Source organism: Octodon degus, unplaced genomic scaffold (assembly GCF_000260255.1).
Source record: "Octodon degus isolate 3935 unplaced genomic scaffold, OctDeg1.0 scaffold00037, whole genome shotgun sequence".
NCBI classification, from domain to species: Eukaryota; Metazoa; Chordata; class Mammalia; order Rodentia; family Octodontidae; genus Octodon; species Octodon degus.
The window spans coordinates 5467917-5474470 of NW_004524613.1; positions in this window are offsets into that span (position 1 = coordinate 5467917).

The following is a 6554-nucleotide window of genomic DNA, read 5'->3' on the forward strand; positions in this document are numbered from 1 at the left end:
GCCTGGTCAAGTGCAGGGACCAGGGTTTGATACCTGGTTCCACATGCTGTGCTGGCCCAGCCTCCAGGGCATGCTGAGCCAGGCAACTGAGTCCAGGCTTGGTAGCACACACCTGTAATCCCAGCAGTGGGGAGGCTGAAAACAGGAGGATCACTATGAGTCAGAGCTGCATAGTGAGACCCTGTGCCAAATACATAAATGAAAAAAAATGTTACTCAGTGTAAAACATAAACCAAAAAGATGCTTAGAAAAAAGAAACAGGTAATATAACACAAACTTTCTTTTCAGTGAACTAAATTACTAGTATAAATGAAATGGATTAGCATATGTATTGAAATATTTTTAAAACAATGGAATATGTAATTTTGGTAAGTATTTGAATGTCTCCATATTTCCTATTTACTTCTATTTTACTTTTTTCTACCAGTGTATCTGTGTATCTATCTACCTACCTAGCTAGTGCTAGCTAGCTAGCTACCTACCTACCTAGAGAAACCATGTGATATTTGAGCTTGTGTATCTGACTTTACTTAGCATTATGTTCTCAAGTTGCATCTATTTACCTAGAAATGCCTTAAGTTTTTGGCAGCATAATACTACATTGTGTATAAATTTTCCCTTTTCCTTATCCCTTCATGTTGATGGATGTGTACTCTGTCTCCAAGATCTAGTATTAGAAACTTTGTTTCTACATACATGGTTATGCATGTATCCCTGTAATATGATTTTAATTCTTTTGGAAAAATAGTAGGAGGGGGATAGCTAAGTCAAACAGAATTTCTACCTTTAATTTCTTGAGGAATCTACACACTGATTTCCATAAAGGCTGCATTAGTTTACATTTCCACCAATAATGAAGTAGAGTTTCTTTTTCCCCAAATCATCCCTGCATGTAGGATTTTTCATGATAGCAATTCTTTTTTTGGGAAAAAAATGGTATCTCATACTGGTTTTTCTATTTTATTTTATTCTTGAGACAGGGTCTTACTATGTAATTCAGGCTGGTATGGAGTACAGTGATCCTCCTGCTTCAGCCTTCCAAGTGCTGAGATTACAGTTGTTCACCACTATGCCCAGCAGCAAACCCTTTTTATTTCTGTAGGGATAATAGTGCTGTTTCCTATTTTATTTTTTTTATTCTAGTGATATGAGTTTTCTCTCTTTCTTAAATCAGTTTTTTTTTTTAAAAGAATCAAAGATTGCTCATGCCTCAAAATAAAGCTGAACTTTCAGAGAAAAAAAAAAAAAAAAAAGAATCAAAGATTGGTTTTATTGAGTCTATATTGGGCTTCTATTTTTTTTATGTCTGCTCTAACCTTTTTTCTTTCCTTTTGCTTACTTTAACTTTACTTTGGCCTTCCTTTTCTGTTGTTTTAAGGTGGACATTTCAGTTATTGATTTGACATTTTTCATCTTTTAAAGTACAGCCTTGGGCCACCCAGATAGCTCAGAGGATTAAAGTGCCTGCTTAGGCAGACTCAGGGACTGGGGTTTGATCCGTTGCATGAGGGCATGCTGGGACGGTGATTGACACTGGGTGTGGTGGCATATGCCTATAATCCTAGCGCTTGGGAGGCTGAAAACAAGAGGATCACTATGAGTCCAATCTGTGTAGTGAGACCCTATAGACCCTGTACTAAATACAAAAAGAAAAATAAAGAAAAAAATACAGCCTGTATTAAAATTCCCTCTAAGCATTACGTTAGCTGTATCCCATAAATTTGGCTTGTTTGTATTGAGACAGACTCACTATGTTTTTCAGGTTGGCCTTGAACTCATTATGTAGCTTAGGCTGGCATTGAACTTGTGGTAGTCCTCCTGCCTCAGTCTCCTGAGTGCTAGGATTATAGGCGTGTGTCCCCACATTCTGTGCATCCCATAAATGTTGACATGCTATATTTCCATCTTCATTTATCTGAATTTTTTATTTTTTATTGTATTTTAGGGAAGGGTCTACGGGTGTTCAGGGTCTCACTACTAGATTGGACTCATAGTGATCCTCCTGTTTACAGCCTCCCAGGAGCTGGGATTACAGGTATGTGCCACCACGCCCATTCTCAATTGCCGTCTCAGTGCGCCCCGGGGACAGGCCAGCACCTCAGGCTCTAGGTATCGAACTCCCAGCCCCTTCACCTGCTTGCAGGTGCTTTAATTTGTTGAGCTATTTGGCCAGCCCTTGAATTTTTTAGTTTTTTTATTTCTCCTATGTCTCACTGGTTTTAAGAGAAGTGTTTCCATATGCTTATAAAATTTTACATTTTTTCTGTTAATGACTTCTCATTTCATTCCTTTGTGACTGAAAAAAAAAACCCTTTGTATAATTTTTATCCTTGTAGCTTTGTGAGGGTTTTATGCTTCAGCATGCTGTCCATGCTGGAGTAGGTTCCATGTATTTGAGAAGCATGCATGTTTTGCTGTTTGGGAATAGAGTGTTCTGCAGAGAACTTCTAGGTGTAGCTGATGTACAGTTCTGTTCAAATAGTTTCTTCTTAATCATCTCCTTGGCTGTCCTACCCGCTACTGAGAATAAAGTGTCAACATCTACAAATATTATTTAATACTTCATTTTTGTTAGTTTGTGCTTCATTTTAAAATTTTTGGTTCTGCTGTTAGGTACATAAATTATATCTTCCTGATGGATTGACCCTTTTATTACTACAAAATAGCCTTATGTGTAAGTGAAATTTTGTTTTAAGTCTATTTTGTCTAGCATTAATCTAGTTGCTTGAGATTTCTTAGAGTCTCTTTGCATGATGTATCTTTTTCCATTTTTCACTTTCAATCTGTTTGTGTCTTTGTATGTGAAGTCTTCTGTGGATGTATTACTGGATCTTATTTTTATGTCAAGTCTGTTTCTTGGCTGGATTTTAATCCATTCATATTTAATTTTATTATTCAGTTCTTAGACCTTTTCATGATTACATTGATCCAGATTATTTCCTTCCTTGTGTGGAAAATATATCTTATCTTACAAAAAGCAGATTTATAAGAACAAAGCCAATGTTTGACCATTGCCAATGATCACTTAAAAACTTGCTAGTATCAACCAAGACAATAAATACCAAATAAGCACGTTATATTTTGAGTTGAGGCCTTGGAGAATATTATAAAACTCTTGGGCTGGGGAGATAGCTCATTGTTCTAAGCACCTGCCTGGCAAGCACAAGAACCCAGGTTCCATGCCCAGTACAGCATGCTGTGCCAGCCACAAACTGGGTATGGTGGTGCACACCTGTAATCCCAGTGCTGCAGCGGCTGAGACAGGAGGATCACTATGAGTCTGAGCTGTGGAGCGAGACCAAATACATAAATAAAGACCTGTACCCAAATAAATAAATGATTTTAAAAATCCAGAAACCTCTCAACATTTCGAAGCTTCTTGTCTTTTCATTTCAAAGTTAGAAAAACTTAGGTTTTAAGGATGAGGTGAATTTTACATTTTGTTATTTCAAGATAGTGCAATCTAATAAAGTAAAAATGATTAGGCATATAGGATCCAGAAAAGCAAGAGCTTTCTGTGTCTTGTCACCAGTGCCTCCAGCTCTACATGGCACAGTGTAAGCACTTAATAAAATACATAAATGATATTTCATGTATTGAATTTTAAAACATCCTTTAAGATAATACATATATTCAATGTTGAGGATTGAACTCACAGCCTGGAATATACTAAGTGTTTGTTCTACCACTGAGCTACCCAAGCCCATTATTTTAATATGTAAGAATCTTTCCTTTAAAAATATTTTGTCCAAAGCTGCACCTATTTGTGTATTTAAGAGTAGAAATAACTCCAAGACACTCACGTGATCTCTAAAAGTGTTGAGTCAAAGGTGCTGTAACTCCATGCTATGCTCTAAATGTTTATGTTCTCCCCAAAGTCTTTAAGTTGAAACCTAATGAACAATGTGCTGGTATGAGGAGGTTGGGCCTCTGAGAAGAGATCAGGTCATTTAATCAGTGAGATGAGTGTCCTTATAAAGGCACTATCTTGCCAAAGACTATTGTGCCACTTCTACCACATGAGGACCCAAAATGTGCTTATCTTTGAGGAAGGAGGCATCTATCAGGCACCAAATCTACCGATGTCTTGATCTTGGACCTCCTAGTGTCTTAAACCAAGAGAAATAAATTTTTTATCATTTATGAGCTACCCAGTTGATGGTGTTTATTATAGCATCTCTAATGGACATTCTATCACTTGAGACACAGCCTAGGAGAGTTGGTATGATGACAGGCATAGCTCAAGTACCTATCGATAACTAGGGCAAAGATGTTCAGAGCTGTACTAGAAACCACACAAGTATCCATCAACAGGAAACTAGTCAGATCCTTCAATGAACTTGACTCATCATTATAAATAACAAAGTAGTTCCATATACTTTGACATGAGGAAATGCCTATGCTATCTTTGTAAATTTAGAGAAAGTTGCAGACAGTATAAAAATGTAATTGTTCCAGTAGAAAAGTATGAAGACGAAATATAGGAAGTAAAGCCATGTTGTTATGTTGAGCTGTGGGGGACTCAGGTCAATAATTTCTGACATTGCCAGTTAAACAGAAGACCCAATGCTATTATGGGTTACTGGACTCTTTTAGAATATTTTGCTGAGTTTACACACCTATAATATTCAACAACGGAACTTAAAAAAATTGGGATATAACTATGAATTTCCATTTTGTATCTGTGTATTCAAAGTGGTTGGGATAGATATATAGTTGCATTCTCTTAATGAATAGAATGATTTGTTCTAATGGTGTTTGTAAGTAGGATCACAAGTCTGCATCTTGTACAGCAATTAACCACTAAGAAGAATATATGCAGTGTATTATTTGTTGAAACTGTACTTTCGATTTGATTTGAAACTGTCTCATTGCTGTATGTTTATCAATAAAACTTTGAAAAGAAAAAAAATGTAATTGCTTTTATATTTTAAATAATATATGTTAATGTGCAGAAAAAGTTGGAGAAATGTGTTAAATTATTGATTGTGCAATTTTTGCAAAGGTAGGACTTCTAGAGGATAGATCATCTACATTATGTGTTTATGAGACATTTGATACTTGAATAATTGTTACATATGTAACATCTATTATATTTCCTTGATGAGACATTAAAGAGCTTCTGATGGCTAGTAACTTAGTTAACTGTGTACTTTCTCTAATGTTTGACTTCCCTCCCAACTGCAAACCGATAAAATACAGCCTGTTCATCTCATCCAGCACTGTAATTCCAGTACCTAACAAACTGCCTGGAACATAATGGATGGATACATGCATTAATAAAGTATTTTTTGTCTGATATATGTTATGCGAAGCCTACTTTACAGCAAATAGTTCACCCAACAGATGTGGAATTGGTTAACTGCTAGAATCTTCTATAGTTTGCCATCCTGAGATTGAAATTCTTCCATTAGATAGACAATCTGGGTGTGGTGGTATATACCTATAATTTCAGCACTCTGGGGGCGCTGAGGCAGGAGGACTGCAAATTGGAACCTAGCCTGGACCACTTAGCAACTTCATATCTCACGGGCTGGGGAGATAGCTGAGTGGTCTAAATGCCTGCCTGGCAAGCGCAAGGACCCAGGTTCGATCCCCAGTGCCACATGCTATGCTGGCCACTGAAACTGGTCATGGTGGCACATGCCTATAATCCCAGAGCTGGGGAGGCTGAGACAGGAGGATCACTGCAAATCCAAGCTCTGTAGCAAGACCCTGTACCAATAAAGATTTTCTTAAAAATTGAAAAACGATCATATCTCAAAAGAATACAAAATGGCTGGAAGAGGGATAGCAGGGATAAAGGATGAACAAAAGAAATGGGGATGTGTTATGTACATGTACCAACTCAACACAAGAAATGTGAACATTAACTACTACAAAAACGTATCCCAAAAAAAGAGCGAGGGGGGGGAAATCAAGGAATGGGTGGAGAGAGAGCGAGTGGAAAAGGGGAAGATGCATTGTGCATATGTACCAACTTTCCATCAGGAGTGTAAACATTGTGTACTACACACATGCGCTAATAAACTAAAATAATTTTTAAAAGGGCTGGAGTTTCACCTCAGTATGAAGGAGGCCTTGGGTTCAACCTCCAGTACCCCACTGCCACACACACACACACACACACACACACACACGATAAAGAACTTTAACCATAACCTCTTTTTGCCTGTTTCCCATTTGTAAAATAATAATATTAATCATTACCTCATGAGGTTTGTGGAAAAGATTACATAAGGTTACTCACTTAAAGTTCTTCGCATAGGGCCTGGCTAACATAAATTTTCAGTAGCCCTTGTGCATGCTGGGCAAACATTCTGAGCTACTTCTCCAGCCCTGTTTATTTTTGAGCAACTTGCTGTTGCTCAAGTTGCCCGGGAACTCCTGGGCTCAAAATGATATTCCTGAGTACCTAAGATGATGGGCAAACACCTACCACACTCAGTTTCATAAGCTTCTTAACTATAATTCATCTATTATATATTACTGTGTGACAACACACACAAAGTTGGCTCCAGTTTACCCTGTGACAGCTCCCACTTCCAAACCAG